The 19,405-nt window shown below is 33.2% G+C and overlaps 1 protein-coding gene across 1 annotated transcript in view; it reads right to left on the reverse strand.

Annotated features, from left to right (window-relative positions):
* Nucleotides 1-12,640: 12,640 nt before the first annotated feature.
* LOC106642750 (uncharacterized) overlaps nucleotides 12,641-19,405 on the reverse strand; it is a 134,231-nt gene continuing 127,466 nt past the window's right edge. Inside the window, exon 14 of the transcript XR_016293310.1 lies at nucleotides 12,641-12,681. The gene's annotated coding sequence lies outside the window, so the exon portion shown is untranslated. The remainder of the gene's footprint in view (nucleotides 12,682-19,405) is intronic.

Here is a 19,405-nt window from a genome sequence, read left to right on the forward strand (position 1 = left end):
TGATGCCATTTGTAGGATCTTTTTTATATGCATCTACTAATACTTCTATTGATATCGATTCTTTGGCCATTTTATAAATTATCTTATCATTAATAATACATTTTAATACAATTAATTTTTGTTTGTTATCATCAATTACTTTTTTATTTCTTTTTTGCTGTTGCAAAATCATTTCAGCATCCTGAAAGTCTTGATGACTCTTACAGTGATGTGTGATTTCTTTCATTTTTTATAACACAAAAAAACTAATTCTAAATAAAACGCTCTGTACGTGACAGAAGCTGCTGTTTGTTTACCATAGGTACGGACACAACATATATATAGATGATGGTGCTCGCTTATATATACACGTATATATAGATATATACTCACAGAAGTGATACCAACTAACCGAATAGTTTTCGGGTTGGTACCAGTGCTCGCTGGAGCCCCCTTAAGGAGCTTTAGTTTTCGCTCCAAATGCAAAAAAACTGGTTTTTGCCGTTTTGTTGGCACTTTGGCTTACGACATTTTTCTGAAATTTTTATTGCAATCAATTTATTTTTCATGAATCTTGAAAAAATTCCGTTCCACTGGAAATTGCATGGACCGAAAAACTAATTTCACCTGACTATGTATCGATCGTATCGATGGAATCTTTGAACTTGCATTACTTAATAATACTATTAATTAAAAAAATAGCCATTTTCTTGCAAAATTAAGAGTTATTGACGGTTGTTTGCATTTTAAAGAATAAGTCAAACCCAAATTTTGGTTAATAGAAAATTCGCGGAAAAAAATCGGAATGCAAAATACGAATTTCCATTGTTCTGCACGAGTTTTTAATGAATATATATTAATTTTTTAATCATAGTTAAAGGAAGTTCGCCGGTATACTAAAAAGTCTCACGAACTTGACGAAATTTTGAGAGTTTGTTATTGAAGTCTCAAAGTACTTACTCTTAAAATTGTATACCCCCTAAGCGTGCAAAATTTGGCGAAAAAGCTGTAGGAAAATCTTACTTACAGGCTTGTCGAGAATAGAAAGGTTATGGATTCCTACAGAATCCCTATAAATATAAATTTAATTACGCTCACGGTAGTAAATAAAAATAACAGATATGCAGCTAAGATCACGAGCTTTTTCCTCGTACTGAATAAATGGGGGGTTAGCGTGGATGTTATTTAGATATTCAACAGGGAAGGTGACTGTTCATGGTTTTATTGTAAATATGGACGCAGCTGGATACAGCTGGAGCTATAATATATAGCAGACGTTATTCACAGTCTGATGCGCACTGCAGCGAGAAAGAGCGCGAGGCTGTGATACTACTACTGCGAACAAACCCACTGGTGAACCACCTTAAATACTGTTAGAATTTGTTATATACAATTCATGACAACGTGATTGGTAATGTAAGGAATTTTAATTCGGTATGTTAAGTCACTACCAGCGCTGTGTGGTGGCCGAAAACGAAACTCGTACCTCCTGCACTTTTGGCGTTCAAAGCTTAAAGTTTCAAGTGACTGGACGCAGTAAATTTTGAATGTGGAAAACACGAGTACATTACGATATTCCTAATTGCTAAATATACGGTATTTCCAATTGCAAAATAAAGAATGTAGATGTATGCGAGACAAATAGATCAACATCTGCAGCTTAACCTTAAATGAATAACAGTTACATGGACTTTATTTTAAAAGTCTCGACAAGTATCATTCATTATTAAAGCGGAGGAGTACTTTTTAGCCTAAGCCTAAGAGTTTTTCCTAGTATTTACATTAGTATAACCTAAAATTTCAAACTCAATAGAAGGGTATATCTATAGGTAACCTACTATCTCACTCAATCGAAAAACGTCGTATAAAACTACTTTCGAACAAAGTAATTTTTGCTATACTGAATAGAAATGCAGTGGAATTAGAAATTTAACTGTGTTATATAGTATACATCTTACTTTAGAATGTGGAACGTTTTAAAACGATTTTTATAAAATTTACTATGATGTATAGCAAAAATTACAGTATCACGATTTGTATGATGTTAGACATAGTAATTTTTATCATTCAGTGTAATAATTTTTTTAGGGCTGCTATATAGTAATAATTATTTAAAATATAATAAAAATTATTTGAAACGTTATAATTTGCGTTATCAGGTGAGTATGTCTCAGCTTTCTAAAAAATATAGTTATTTTTAGTATGTAATACTTTTTTTAACATCACTTTTCTCAGTGTAGCTATTTCGGTCTTCGATTCTATAAAAAAATATTTTCATGTATACCGCATAAATTGTTATCTATAAGATACTTGGTCAAATGAACAAGAATAACAACATCATTGCATTGATCAAGGTATTTATTTAGTAGTCTTAACATTATTTGATGTAAAGTAACTTTAATGAGTTTCAAATAGGAGAGACTGGGGTATACTCGGCCACCTCGGTAGAACCGGTCATCTTTTTTTTTATGTTTCATACATTTTTTCTCATTATTTTTTTGTATTTTCAAAAAATAATCAATCATAACTCTATTTAAAAAAATTCTCCCTCATTTTCGAGAAATCTTAGAATCAAATTCACTCACAAGAATAACCAAGCGCCGCCATTTTTTCAACGCCAATTACAGTACTCAAGGTGGTACTCGTAGGACAGATTTTAGTATGCGTTATTGCCGCATGATGCTTTTCCACATTATAAAATAGCGCTACATTGGTACTCTGCTTTTGAACAAGTATTCTTACACAAGTGTCCATTCAAAAATTGAAAGTTTAAACTTTCGATTGACATTTTTTCTTTTTCATCAACAGTGCTATAAACGATAAGTGTGTGCGAATAGAAAACAAATCATATCCAAGGCGTGTGCGCCAATGACCACGGGGGCCTATTAGGAACGAGCAAACTGCGATTAAACGTCACAGTTAAATAGTTTCATGTTTTTTGTACTGCTCTGCTTGGGTCAAATACGCCCCAGTAGTCATATAGCGCGCTGTGTAACTTGTAAACTCAGTTAGTAGAGCGATTGCTGACTGCAATGCTACGGAGTGTGCCAACTTTTTTCCACTGATTCGAGCGCTCCGTCATGGCCAAGTGCCGAACTAAGCGCATTTTTTTTTTCTATTTGAGAAGCATGGTAGGAGTAATGCGCCTACGAGGAGAGAAGTGGATTTGCGTGTAAATGTTCATATAGGCGCAAATCTTGGAGACGCGTGAAAGGGGTATACCAAATGTGCGCCTACGGGAAGAGGAGTGAAAATGAAATGCCGGCTATATAGCTGTATAGCTGAGCGCACAGCTAAAGCAAGCGATAACACGAGTTTTCCTCTTTTGACTCTACAACCGAGTATATGCTATATATATTTAACTGACTTGCTCTCGCTCTTGCTTCAATGTTATCTTATTTTATTTAATTAAGGTGGTTCTTTCACGACTCATGAGTCAAAGGTACCACGGCCAAGTTGATATTTATTAACGCTGCTTAAATTTTGAACGATTACTTGTTAATACTGTTCATTGAGGCAAATTAAGTACTGATTCAAAATTTTAGATCATTATATGTTATGAAAGTTCGTAGAAATGATTATCTACAATTCGCGCCTAACCTCAAAATACCAGCAGTGGATGTTTACCTATGCTTTCAACATAGGAAACGATATTTTATGCCTGTTTCTTTTAATATTTTTTTATTAAGTCCGTGAACACATATATTTCGAGATGACAGTATATTTGAAATTGCATAAGCTTTATTGAGACAGTTTTTTAATTAATTATGTTAAGTAAATAAATAACTAGGCTACAACTTTCAGTAAAAAATACTTAGTTGCCATAAGAACACACATTTAAAATTTAATTTTCATTTATGATTTTCTTGCGTTTATATTCGTCAGCCTACTCTGAAATTTTGAGGGATAGTGTAATTGTAACTCATTAAATGATTCCTCAAGATTTCATGTCATTCTGTTCATAATTATTTCATGAAAGAACCACCTTAAATCGTAGAACTAAATGCTCATTAATTATATGCACAGACTTCTAATTTCAATACATTATTTTTTAATTGTCCCGTACTTTTAACATTCGCAAATCCATTACTGTTTTTAAAAAATGTACAGCTTCAACTGTTTTGTAAGGTTTTCAGTACAGCTTTAACCACCAATTTATTCATTTTACACATCCCAACTACTGTGAACTGTAGGACAACTCCGGAGGTTATCCATGAACATATATGACTTCGAAAGAGGATCCATGTGTTCTTCGGATAGCTGAGATGGATAAGGCTTATGCCGTTTCGTGGATCATTTTGTACTTTACATTTTGAATCCTATCACAGGAGATTCTTTTTTTTTTTAATTCAATTTATCATTTTGTTTTCATTTCTTTTATTTATGTTTCGTTTAAAAATATATGTGTCGTCAACATTTTTTTTCGCATATACATCAAAATTAATATTGTTACTTTGATACTTCTTGTTAGCAAGGCCATTCCATAATTTGTAATACTGAAATATTTTTTAAGAATTTGAACATAGTTCATGCATTATGAAACTCCTCAAAAATTATGAACAACCTATTTACGACAAAAAAAGCCGGAGGTAGAAGAAAACTCATACTTTTACTACAAATATATCAAATATAATTATTACCAGTAAAGTACAACTTACATCCAATTACGTTAACAAATTTCGTACTACATATATGTACAAACGTTAAAGCAGATTCTTCAGTCTTTATAAATAGAGCGTTTTTTAGATTAAAGAGTCTTACAGAGACTGATTAAAGCTTTTTTTATTCAATGCACACTAGTTTCAACCACTCGTAACTCAGAGTATCGATTTAAAAAAAAAAGTTGTATTATGTATAAACAATTAACCTTTTTACCTACACTAAATTGTTATTGTAATTTTACAGAAATAGTTACAAAAATTTTTTGGCAGCGCATAAATCGTATACAGTAAATAAAATTTTTTTTCCTGTTTTGAAGGTGGCACTGTAAATATTTTTATAGATGAATTACTATAAAAAATATTAGAATTTCACAAATTAAATTACACTTTCAATCTTCGCAATCTGTTCATTAATTTTACATTTTATGCAACACACAATGATTTGCATGTATTTATCCGATTATTTGTAGTTGATAAGTTAGACGATCAAAAAACACCTAGCCATACAACGCAAACAGCTAACTTTTTTTTGTAGTTATAGTAACATAGTCGTATTATCGGTATCTTTAATCATGTGACACAGGTTGCTTTTATAAAAAAGCTGGCGGAACTCTTACGACGAGTAGCTTAACTTTAAAACCTTTAAAATTCTTTTTTAATAGTTCTATGTATTAATTTTCGAGAATCATAGCTTAATTAACCATAAAGAAGTAGGCACATAAATACAGGAAACTAGTTTAAATACTTCATGATTTCGAGAAAAAAATGGAAAATTAGGATAAATAATTTTTTTAGAAAACTGTAGACTTTTTAAAGATTTTGCACTACAAATGTATACATTGATACTATTTCAAGGGGGTTGTCGTGGTACAATCAACTTCAAAATTGAATTTTCGTATTAAAAATGTCTTTTTTATGATTATTCTTAACAAAACAGGTAAATTATTTAAAAATTAGATGTATAGAACATAAAAATTCCCAGAAAAGCAAACACAAACGTTAAAGCAACAAATTAACTTAACTTTCGTCTCAGACTGTACCACTACATAAATATTCTAGTAACATTGTAATTAGACTTCAAACTGTTATATCTTAAAAGCGGTAAAGCTAGGCTTCCTCAATTTTAGTATACTTATTTCAACTATAATAAACCTTAACATATTCATTTCTTAAAAGATTTTTAAGAAAATTTTAAGAGTTATGAGTAAAAACGTGCATTTTACGACAAGTCCTTCATAAAAGCATGTGTATACGTGGCCAACTTCGCGATTTTATTTTTCAAAAACGGTGAGACTAGGCCTTATGAAATTCCAATATGTTATTAACGATACTAAAACATACCTATACAAATTTTTTCAGAAATTTTTTAAGAAAATGAAATGTCACCACATCCCCCTAAACTCTTAACCAAAGCTTTGGCTAGCAGAAATAGATCCAGGCTCGGTTTTTATTAATACATGAATTTATAGTTAAAAAATTTTTTTAGTTCTCATAATTCCTGACTCTAAATAATTCTTCAGGTTAGCATAATAAAGAGCCTGTTCAGAGTAATAGGCATAAAAGAGCCTTTTCAAACTGAATATAAGAAAGAGCTTTTAATTTTTATTTCTCCGATTTTAAGTTGGTATTACATTTATGAATATATACATATCAATAAATAAAGCATAAAATCATAACATTATCGTAAATCATTAGGTATGATAAGGCGCTTACTGAGTATCTTAGTGATGAATAAAGCATTAGTTGATAACAGAAGCGCTCATCACTAATCAATATAGGATACTTACTGGCCGCCACAATTATTGGTCAGTAAGCGGTCTATGGTACCCGATAATTTGCGCTTGTGTCATTTATTAATGCTTGATTAATTTAATTATTAGCCAATAAGCACCCCATGATATCTAGAGATTGACGATAATGTTATAAACGAATGCTTTAGTAACTGATCTATAAAAATATATACATTACCACCTTAAAATAAAAGTAAAAAAATTGATTAAACAGGCGTTTATGTCTTTTTGTTGAACTTCTCGTTTTGCTCTCTAGTATATAGAATAAAGATTTGTTAGTATACATCAGTGCCCTCCGGTGAATTTGGAAATTCAAAGTGATCAGTGATCCGTTGGGGGCGAAATGTGAGAAAATAAATAAATACAAGTAAAGTGTATTTAAATTTTCTTGCGTTGATTCATTGATGCGCAACGTTTCGCCGACAATATCGTTGAGTCGACAGCACGACAGGTGACGAGTAAGTCAACCAAACTTACGAATTCTCGCGTACCTGCGCCTGATGAGGCTGACGCATATTGTCAGCGAAACGTTGCGCATCAATAAATCAACGCAAGAAAATTTAAATACACTTTACTTGTATTTATTTATTTTCTCACATTTCGCCCCCAACGGATCACTGATCACTTTGAATTTCCATATATAGAATAAACGTGTGGATTTGTACAGAGGTACATGACCACCCAAGAGCTGGGTGAGGAGCAAATAAAAACTCAAAAGTGTTGGTGAATAATCTTGAGTAACGTTTCGCTTAATTGTACCAATCGATGCTGGCTTAGTACACCTTAGTGTACCTCTGTATAAAAAGGCTTGTTCTTCTAGTTTGAGAAGACTTTCTCCTTCCCGAAAATATAAAAAGGCTCTTTCTTGACTTTTACTCTGAAAAAACTTTTTCTTGCACTCACCTGATGGTGTCATTGTTACAAGTATTACGATGCTTTTCCTGCATGTTATATAAGTTGCTAAACTTCCTTAATAATCTACAGCATAAAAATAGCCTTATTTTAATCTTCACCCTAAAAGGCAATTAATTTTTTGCTTTTCAAATAAAATACTACAGTTTTTTGAAAAATATTTTGTCTCCGAATCTTGCCGAATAATTTCAATTATTTATTTATCAAACTGTTTCATTCGTCGTTTTTTCTTCTAGCAGTCTAAAATTGAATAAAAGTAGCACACCTTATTAAAGATTTGCTAACAATTTTAAAATTTTTTAAAAACTATTTTTTATTTCGTTCATCCAATTCATTCACCGATTAAAATTTCAACATTAAGTAAATAGCAGTAGACGGGCGCTGATGATTGGTACTCTAATTTAAACTTCTGCCTCCGGCTTTTTTTTGTCGTAAATAGAGTGTTCATAATTTCTTAGAAGTTTGAAAATGCATAAATTACGTTCAAATTCTTAAAAGTTATTTTAGTATAATAAAATTATGGAATGGCTTTGCTAACAAGGAGTATCAAAGTAACAATATTTATTTTGATGTATCCGAAAAAAAATGTTGACGACAGAAATAAACACAAAATGATAAATTAAATTAAACAAAGAAAGAAAAAAAATTTACCATGATGTCGATATAAACCCTTAAATGCAAAACGATCCACAAAGCGGTATAAGACCTATCCATCTCAGCTATCCGAAGGACACGTAAACCTTCTTTCGAAGTCACATATGTTCATGGATAACCTCCGGAGCTTGTCCTACAGTTCACAATAGTTAAGATGTGTAAAATTAATAAATTAGTGGTTAAAGCTGTACTGAAAACCTTAAAAAATTTTTGAAGCTGTATATTTTTTAAAAACATGATTAGATTTGTGAAAAAAAAGTGCGCCTGGTTCGGCGCTTGGCCACGACGGGGCGCTCGAACTGGAGGAAAAAAGTGGACACACTCCGTATAGCATTGCAGTTAGCAATTTCCCTTGAGAGTGCCGTCATCTACTTATCATGGGGTATATTTGTCCACTATACTCAACCGAGAACATTTAGAAAATAAATTAATCTTTCGTTTCAAACTTGTGAAATAACGTTTGCTAGCACGTCAAGCATTACGTAGCATTTTTTTAAAGTATCCCAGTTGTAAGAAGTTGATATTATATGATGTTGCTTTTAAACAGCTAGGACAACAATGACTCAGTCTTATGTCACTGTACATATAAATAAGATGCTGGCCATTAGCCATATATGCCACTTTAACATATTTTTTCAAAATTCCTCCCCTTCATAATCTACTAGTTACGTAATTGAAATTATAAAATCCATAGTTTTGCATTATGGAATGATACAAGATCCCGCAATACACTTTGAAAATGTACTTTGCTGGAGTTTGGAGTTCCATTTTCAGCTATAGAGGATATAAGAGGCAGAGTGGCTGAAATGTGTTTAAGTCACTAATAGGCTCCGTCATTTCAGTATTAACTGAAAAAAATACAAGCCACAAGCAGTAATGTGTACATGGATGCGTGTAAATCTGTCTTCCTCTCTACTCTAGCACCCATGCAGTCTCAAAAATGTCTTCGTACTATACTCTTCTTTATACTCTATGTTCGGCTATTCGGCTATTTGACCAAAAATGATCGCAATATCCTCCACTCGCCGTCCAAGTTAATATTCTGAAAATACAGAAACTTATCATTTTGTATGACAGTAAACAAAAATACAAGGTTACTCAGAAATTATTGTAATATTAATGATAATATTTCGAGAACAAAAAAGTTCAATGGTTCTCGGTATTATTACACTGTTTCAATCAATTAATATAAGTTCAATAACTAATAAAATCATATTTTTAGTTTCCTAGTTGAAAGTCTGATCAGAACTCTGACTGACCAATAACCACGCATTTTCGTCTGTCGTACAAGTGCGATGTACATAGAGCAGACGAAATCTAATGTCTATTAATTAATAATTACTGACAAAATCTCATGATATGATCAACTTGTATGGAGAAATTTTGACTTCTATAATTACGAAAACATTTTTTTGTCTATAACTCTTATTTTTCAAGATATTTCATGAAAACAAAAAATGATACTGACTTTGGTTCAGTAAGTAGCGCACCTTTAGATTGTACGAATTCACCTCTTTTATCCGCTATTATCCCTTCCAACTTTATTCTCGGAGCTAATAGTAACTTAACATGCCGCTTAACTTCAGAGATGGACGAAACTTTAACTCTATCGCTGCGGTACTGTGTCGGATATATGTATGTGTATATACATACATATATATAACCGACACGGTGGCCCAGCGGTAGTTACCGTTTTGTCGATCACATCACCAAAGTTAGGCAGCATTTGGCGCAGTTAGTACTTGGAAAGGTTACCATCAAAAAAACTCATCGTTTCGCTTTTGCTATTGATTTCGAAATTCGATTAGCTGTTTGTCGTTGCGGATAACATGAGCGGGAGGTATAATAATAATAATAATAATAATAATAATAATAATAATAATAATGATAATAATAATAATAATAATAATCGTAATATTAATAATAACTATAATAATAATATCAACAACAACAACAATAATAATAATAATAATAATAATAATAATGAGGGTGGTGGTGATGACAATGATGATGATGATGAATAATAGTTATAAAAAAACATACATATATGCATATTGGGCTTCCAATAACATCGAGCGCTATTTTTTTGATTGAGTAACCTTAACATGCCAATTCAGAAACATAGCGCCCGAGTCCAAAAATTAGCTGAGACTGGAGTGCGTTGCGCTGGATATTCTTGGTAACTTCAGGTCTTCAACACTGAAGTGAGAGAGTTCCTACTACACAGTAGATTTTCATAATTGTCGAACCATTGCATTACCGCAATAAAGTGAGTAATTATGGTCTCGCGTTGGTAAGCACAAAGCTCCAAAATGTTGGAGCCTATTATTGTTTAACAATAACTTCGAAACATTTAAGGAACAATTATTTTTTCTTATGTGGATTTCCTACCTCTGCGTTGTCAATAACAAATCAAGAAAATTAACAGTGAAATAAAAAGTTGGTATCTTTTGTTTGCAAGAACTTTTCACTGTTAAACCAAATATCAAATAATCAGGAAATCATTTGAGTTCCTACTTATGGAATAAATTTCTCACAACTTTAGAAATAATGTATTTGTGTAAATTTTATCAATGTTATCTATTGCTTTTTATGTTATTCATATTTTTTGTTAAGTATTTCTCAAATTTTTTCATTGAATTTTGTCGAGCTCAACAATTTTTTTTATACGATATTGATAGAATATACTTTCTAATCAATCTTAACTAATTGAAGACGAAGTCCGATGAGAAATTGAGTACTAAAGTTAATTTTTTTATTACATTAAACTCTTATGTTTACAAACATAGAAAAACAGAATTCGATAATTTCAAACATCATTTCGTTTTATTTTATAGGTTTTTTCTTTTAATGGCTAGTGGTGCCAACAAAAAATTTTAGTTATACATCACAGTGGGTGTGATTTTTTGTAGAACTAAGCTTACATTTTTATGTTATGAGTAATAACTTACAAAAGTGATAACTCTATGGTAGTCTTGTGATCTATAATTGTAATTTGAATAAATTTTCTGGTTATTTCATGAAAAATACTTTGCATTTTTTTAGAATATACCTCACTTCCTTACAAATAAGTCCTCAAAAGATTTGATTTTAGGTGACGTTTTATTTTAGGAATCAGATAAATGTAAAATTGTTTATGTATTTTTATTGGGGAACATACTTTTATCTAAACTCGGTTTGATAACCGATTGATATCAGAAAACAAAGTATCAGTTTATGATTACTATTCAAATACTTCAAATTAAAGTTGGTTATTATTGCTTTTGTAAATATAAATTAAAGGTTTCTTAATGATGTGATTAACTCTCTCATTAAATTATATTTAGAATTTTTACTCCAGTATTTCTTAAACTAAGTTTTATTAATCAAACAAACTAGTTTACATAATATTACAACAAATTTAATGGACCACAAGAAAGAATTTACAATTTTCAAAAAAAGTACATGTACTATGTAACTGATACAATCATATTTAATCATAAAAAACAACTCATACCAACAAATCATTATGACAAAGAAAAAACATTGTCATATGTTTGTAACTTGTGATGCTAGATAAAAAAAAACAGTACCAACATAGTTACCTTCAAATTTCAATCGAATATTACAAAAAAAAATCATAATAATTAATTTTGACAAAACACAGCAAGCTTTACTGTTTCACGGGTATTGCAATCAGCTTTTATACTGTGCATCCGAAAGGTTGCAATGGTCAGAATGAATTTTTACATATTTACATGAAGCTCTACAGTATTCAAATTAAGTTAAAATCTTCAGGATACCATATTTTACATAAAATATCATTCAAAGAATTTCAATCTATAGTTAATACAAAAAAGTTTTGTCACAAAAAGTACAATATATCTCTCGATAAACATTATTCACAAAAAAGATGCATCCTATGTAGCTTGGATTTGTTAAACTGTACTATTAAAACAGAACCTCTTAAGTATTCATTAATTAATGTCAAGTATTTTATTCCTGAACGAACGCTTGGAATAAATATATGTGTCAGTCTTTTTTTTTTCTTCATAATTTTGTAATATTACACCGTTACAGCTGCATACTGGTATACCAATACCGAAGAAACAACATTATTTAGCTACCAAAAAATTCTTATTTTCTACACTGTAAATTGAGCTCATGTTTCTAATTTAACTGGATCTAGAAAAAAAATTGTTATTATTTTTCCAACAAATGTACACATACTTTCAAACGTTTTCCCCTAATTTATATTAGAAAAAAAATTATGTAATGATAGACAAGAGTATGTATCAAAATTTCTCACGAAATCACTGTACAATTTCGTTTACAATTATTAAATAGCTTATTCTACAGTATTTACTTTTGTTTTAAAGGCGCTCTAATTGCAAATTCAAAATCTAAAATATCATCAGTTTTTATGCAATAAAAGTTTGGCGGACTTTCATTTGAATACCAAGTGCTTGTCTGAAGTGATGATCACATGGCCATTGCCGTTTCCATGACGAGTAGTCCTATTCTGTCCGAGGATTAGTCATAGTAATCGCAGTAATTTTTTTGGTCGTGATTTCCTAAAAATTTAAATTCAAATTCAAACTTGTAACTATACAAATTTAAACTAAGAGTAACTTATTTAATATTTTGTTTTGAATCAACGCTTACGTTATTCAGCTTTGGAAAAAAAACATTGGGCTGCCAAAAAGCTGAAAAATCAATAATTAGATTTGTTAACATTAGAAACTTGAAAATTCTTTATGGCTCTCGATAAAATAGTTGGTCATAATTCTGAATTATATAATTTAAAGAAATGTTTCTAACTTTAATAAATATTTTCTAAATTTGAATAATGGTAGTATTTATCACAGAAGTGTCATCACTGCTAGGGCTAGGGCACAAAATCATGAAAAACGCTATAATTTAGAGAAATAAAGTACTGTTTAGCCATAATAAGCAGTAAAAATTTACGGAATAGTAGTTTTTTTACATGGTGGAGCATGTGGTTAAGACAAGTACTAGGCTAGAGGAGTCTACAAAGCAGATACCGGGTGACTCCTGCTTATCCTGGTTAAGCGTCTACCAGGTGCAAACTCTATTTTCCACACTTTGACTTTTTAGACATTTACTGTGCCATTAGTAGGAAAAAATCTCTTCGCACCTAGTGCGCATCTAAGCAGGGTAAGCACTAGGCATTCTTAGGTGCTTACCCTAATGACATGTGGCACCAGGTACTAAAATAATCATTTCCTAGTGAGGACGCAGTAAATCTTTAAAGGAAAAAAAATGACTCATACGTACAAGTGCAGCAAGCGCATTATTTGAGCGCAGAAATTGTACTTTGCAATTATGGTACAAAAACTATTTTTTACCTTGAACATGAAGAGCGATTGTTGCTTGTAATCTCTTTCTGTCCGAAGGCGCATAATGTGCCCATGAGCGTAAACTTACACTTTACGGCCCTTGATACGAAATAGCTATTTACGCACCTGGCGAGCGAGGTTAAGGATGTTACAGATTTTACATGAATAAACGCCCGAGGCAAAGCCAGGCGAGTAATGTGAAATCTAGGGCATTTCTTAACCTCCGAACGTGGTGCGTATGCGATTTTACGTCTCCTGGTGCTCGGTAAGTAAAAAATTCCACCCGCGTAGCGGACGGTAATTTTCACTTACGGAGCACCAGTGGCGTAAAATAATACACGCGACATGGGCATAAATATATAACAACCGGTCTCATTAAACGCACAAATTTATACTTTCCACCTTCGTAATGTAATATATTAAAACATTGAATTATGTGTAGATATGATAGATACATCGTCGGGTCAGCGCAAGAAGTTTTTTCCAAGGCGATGTCATTTAGCAAGCCTTTTTAAGCTCAATGGCAAGAAAGGGCCTTTTTAGAAATTTGAGTATGCAAGAGCTTTTTCGGACTCGAACACGAGAAAGAGCTTTTTCGAATTTTCATGTAAGCGAGCGTATTTCAAACTTCAGGGCAAGAAAGAGCCTCTTCAAGACAGTTTTTTAAATTTAATTTTTAATTGGTAATATAATTTATATATATATATATATACATACATACATACCTATACAAGTTGTCTTCAGCTTATACACTGGAGGCAGTTTAATTCAATGAGCGGGATATTCAAGTATTCGATTCCCATTGGCTGATTCCATTACATAACCTCTTTCATTGGTAAATTTTATACTATCCGCTCAACGAATTAAACTGCCTCTAGTGTATATTATTGACCTGACACGCTATTTATAATAACAGTTTTTGTTAGGGTTGCCACCTCGAAGTATCATGAAATCGGGAGATCATATATACATACAAAGTATCATGAAGTCATGTGATAGATTTGTAGAGGTGATTTATATATATAATTTAAATATTTGGATATAGATTCTGTGCGATAGAAAGAGCCAATCAGAGCTATCGCGAACTTGTCCATTTTGCTCTCATTGGTTTGGTTGTTCCGCGCCCGAACGAAACTAATATGTCGCTTTGACACTTAACACTCGAATGCGTGTATGTGTCAATTTAAAAAAAAAAAAAGGAAATAAATTATAAGAACTGATTTTTTTTTTTTTTTTTTCAATACATCTATTTACAAAAGCCAAAAAGTCGGGAGTTTAAATTTAAAATCGGGAGTCGGGAGAAATAATAGGATTTCGGAAGTCTCCCGCTGAAATCGGGAGAGGTGGTAACCCTAGTTTTTGTTAATCAAGAAGCGCTTTGTATCCTGTGTTCCAAGGCCCTTTTCATAATAATTATTTACTTAAAACTGAAGATGTGAGTTGTATTAATAGGTTCATAGCGATTTTTTTTGTTAATAATCATTTTATCATTCGATAAGCGCGTCACTTTATGAGTTAAAAGATACTTTTTTAATGATTACTTACTTGCTTATTTAATTCAATTTAATTTACTTGATATTCAAGCATTGAGTCATAGGTTTATTGGTTCCTAGCACTTTAGTAATTAATAATTTCGCACATCCTCCTTTGAGATCAAGATGTAGTCTCCGTTTCCTGCCCCAGTGTTACCACACATTTAGAAAACAAAAAACCTTAAGTCACTGGCGTTGTTGGGTGGTTCGTTTACGCCGTTGCTCATTCATTTTTTGTGTGCCAGAGAAGCCACACGGATTTTCTTATTTATACTCTTATTTAGAGTGTGAATTTGTCTAACAAATTCAGTAATGCCAGGCCCTAACCTAACAACACACCTTTGCTCTTTAGGGCTGCGCTTCAATCTATCTCGCATACAATTTAATAGAAAAATTTACATCGGTCTCCTTTTTGACACAAGGTCTAACCTCTATATGTATGTTTAACGCCCCAGAGAATATAGAACCCATAGACATATAAAGATTAGACTGCTTATTAGTAGCTGGGGCAGTGAAGCTTGCATAGAAAGAGATAGAAGACGAGGACAGTGAGTCTTTTTCTCTCGCACACTCACGGAGTGGGTCGTGGGAGAACAGACAGGAGTATGCATTGGTGCTTCTGTACCCCTACGACCCCACTTCGTAAGTGTGCGAGAAAGAAAGACTTACTGCCCTCGTCTTTTCTCTCTTTCTACGCGCGCCTCACTGCCCCAGCTACTAATTAGCGGTCTATTCTTTATATGTCTATGATAGAATCACGCCCCTTCATGTATAGAAGGTCGGGCTAGGCCTAGACTTGTTTTTACTTTCATCGTTAGTACTATACCCATAAGAGAGATGGCGTTAGGGTCGACTGTCTTCAAAAAACTGACGATCCTAACGCCATCTCCCTCATGGGTACAGTACTAACGTTAAAAGTGTCCTATTGGGATCCCAACACGTCACGTGACTTTTGCGATGTGTGTGTGTGTGTGTGTGTGTGTGTGTGTGTGTGTGTGTGTGTGTGTAGAGCCGAGTCGGGGTAAATTAACATAAGCCTTACGGGGACAAATCTGTTTTTATTTCTTTTACGCCCGGAACGAGTATTATTCTGTAAAGGCTTGCAAATAACATGTTTCAAAGGGAGTAAAGGTATTGTAACTGACTTTTTTCTGAACTCAATCGTTACGAGAAGCTTAAAACCATACTTTGAAAGTGAGAAATGCACATTTAACCTGTACAAATCCTTCCCACCGCTGCTTATATATAGGTGTATAAACATGACTTTTGTCAGGTTAAATGTGCGTTCCTCACATTCAAAGTATGGTTTTAAGCTTTGTGTAACGATTGAGTTGGGAAAAGTTACAATACCTTTATTCCCTTTAAAACATGTTATTTGCCAGCTTTTACAGAATTATAATTGTTTCAGGCATGAAAAAAATAATAACTGATTTGTCCCCATAAGGCCTATGTTAATGTACCCCGTCTCGGCTATATATATCACGAGTCACGTGACGTGTTGTGATTCCAATACACATAAGGACGTGTTTCTATATTCTCTGAAAGCATATATAAAAAAATTATCTGTTTATTCGCACTCGAGGCCTAACCTAAAAATCTGTCTTACGGATTCAACGTTTTATGTTATAGTTTCATCGCGCCCGGGGAAGCCCGAGCTTTAAAGATAAAAACAACAAAACCTCGCCAAAAAAGTCAATTGAGCAACTGAAAGACACGGCCGCCGTGGAAAAAGATCCCAGGGTAACATTTTAGGAGTAAATGGGCAACGTATAACGGAAGATCGCACCTGAGCTCCAGCTGTTTATTTCACTTTCACTGCTCGTTAAACGTATATTAACGTAGCACATCCACTCGCGAACCCTATGATAAGAACTTATAGGGAATTTGTAGCTTATTTGTAGTAAATTTGTAGTGCGAGAATTGATTTTGTAGGGCCTAAATAACGCCCCATACGCTCGGATGTGCCAACTCGATATCAAGATACCACATCTCACCGCGATGCGGGGCATTCAGAAGGGTGGAAAAAACGATATATTTTGTAGCTAATTTGTAGCTTTCAGATGCATATCACAGATCTAGTCTAGAAAGCACCCTTGCGATAATAGGGGGTGTCACTGAACTCTGAGATCGGCCAAATTTTGCCAGTGCAGTATCGAGCGATCTAGATCGGTCTATAATTAGTAGCTAATTTTTAGTAAATTTGTAGTGCGAAAATTGATTTTGTAGGGCCTAAATAACGCCCCATACGCTCGGATGTGCCAACTCGATATCAAGATACCACATCTTACCGCGATGTGGGGCATTCAGGGGGATGGAAAAAACGATATATTTTGTAGCTAATTTGTAGCTTTCAGATGCATATCACAGATCTAGTCTAGAAAGCACCCTTTCGATAATAGGGGGTGTCACTGAACTCTGAGATCGGCCAAATTTTGCCAGTGCAGTATCGAGCGATCTAGATCGGGCTATAATTAGTAGCTAATCTGTAGTAAATTTGTAGTGCGAGAATTGATTTTGTAGGGCCTAAATAACGCCCCATACGCTCGGATGTGCCAACTCGATATCAAGATACCACATCTTACCGCGATGCGGGGCATTCAGGGGGATGGGAAAAACGATATATTTTGTAGCTAATTTGTAGCTTTCAGATGCATATCACAGATCTAGTCTAGAAAGCACCCTTGCGATAATAGGGGGTGTCACTGAACTCTGAGATCGGCCAAATTTTGCCAGTGCAGTATCGAGCGATCTAGATCGGTCTATTATTAGTAGCTAATTTGTAGTAAATTTGTAGTGCGAGAATTGATTTTGTAGGGCCTAAATAACGCCCCATACGCTCGGATGTGCCAACTCGATATCAAGCTACCACATCTTACCGCGATGCGGGGCATTCAGGGGGATGGAAAAAACGATATATTTTGTAGCTAATTTGTAGCTTTCAGATGCATATCACAGATCTAGTCTAGAAAGCACCCTTGCGATAATAGGGGGTGTCACTGAACTCTGAGATCGGCCAAATTTTGCCAGTGCAGTATCGAGCGATCTAGATCGGTAGCTGATTTGTAGTGAATTCGTTTAGCAAGAGTTAATTTAAATCAAGTTGGCTTGAAAATACTAGTTTTTTTATTTATATTCGTATACGTGTATCTTTACTAACGACTAGAACAAACAATAAATTTGCAGGTGAACAGATTGGACTATGCACATATTGTTTTAAAATGTGTACTTAAAAAAAAACAAATTAGTTGATTTACACAGAATAGAGCTCAAAGGTTACTACTTAAGACGTTTACTGCGTCCTGAGTAAGAAAAATAGAGTTCGCACCTGGTGCACATCAAATCGGGGAAACCACAAGGGGTGAGTGGTGTTTAATTCTATGGGAGCCAATTTAACACGCCATGCTTTTGTATACCTATCTATATTTTATTTAGCAAATTTAAGCTACTACTTTAGAGCCCTCCAAGAGTACTTCCTTGTTGTTAAGAAAGCTGATCAGGAGCGGCCAGTAGAAGTGCATTGTATCTCTCTCTAGCTAAGTCCTGATTGGTCTAGCTAACGGAACAGTAGTTTAATAAGGAAGCGAGTTGTATACAGTTAGATTAGCACAGTAAATTTTTTTCTTATTATATAAATAAACAAATACTTAAATTTAAAATTCAGAACAAAATTGGATCTCTAATTAAAAACTTATAAATAAAGGACAAGGGTACTCTCTAAATATCATCCAGTGAAATTCCACCGAAATGGGGTAGTGAAAATCATTCCACTAGAGTTCAGTGAAATTTCACTGATTCAAGTAGCGAAATATTCACTATTTTAATTCAGCAGAACTTTCACCGATGACTTACTGAATGAACAGTGAAAATTTTCACTGAATCAACAGTGAGAAATCCATGAATCTTTTCCTAAAAATAATATTGAAAATTCAATAGTAATTACACACAATATTTAAAAAAAATGTATTTCAGAATACTATATTCGAATATGAATGAATAATAATTTATATTGTATAACATATTGTTGAATAATTGAAACATAGTTATCAATACAAATTTACTTACAAATATGATTTATAGTAGAAAAGTACTTCTAAAAAGTTTTGGCACACCAGGTAATTGAGCCCCCAACTTGCGGCACTCTAGTCAGATGTCTCACCACTTTGGCCATGAGACTAGGGTCTCAAAAATACAAAAAACGTATACTTACCGTGCCAGAACGAATTTAAATACAAGGTCTGATGAATCCAATCAATTAAGACAACATTACTTTTTAAAATGAGTTTTGTGGTTAAATTCATCTACTGTTAATATACACATGTCTCCTGTAATACATGTTATCCTGCAAGCCTCGTGTAAACTTATAAGTTTAAACTCACTGCTTAAATCAGTAACGTTTCCACTAGTTTTTCAGTGGGATGAATAAGGCCTTAAAAGATCAGTGGATTTTTCACTAATTCTTCAGTGAAATTTTTTCAACTGGATCAAATAGTGAAATTTCCACTGGATGATATTTACAGAGTAAGCTAATGAATATATCT

This window comes from Copidosoma floridanum, unplaced genomic scaffold (assembly GCF_036245765.1).
Source record: "Copidosoma floridanum isolate Cflo_tuat_1 unplaced genomic scaffold, Cflo_Japanese_pri ptg000004l, whole genome shotgun sequence".
NCBI lineage: Eukaryota > Metazoa > Arthropoda > Insecta > Hymenoptera > Encyrtidae > Copidosoma > Copidosoma floridanum.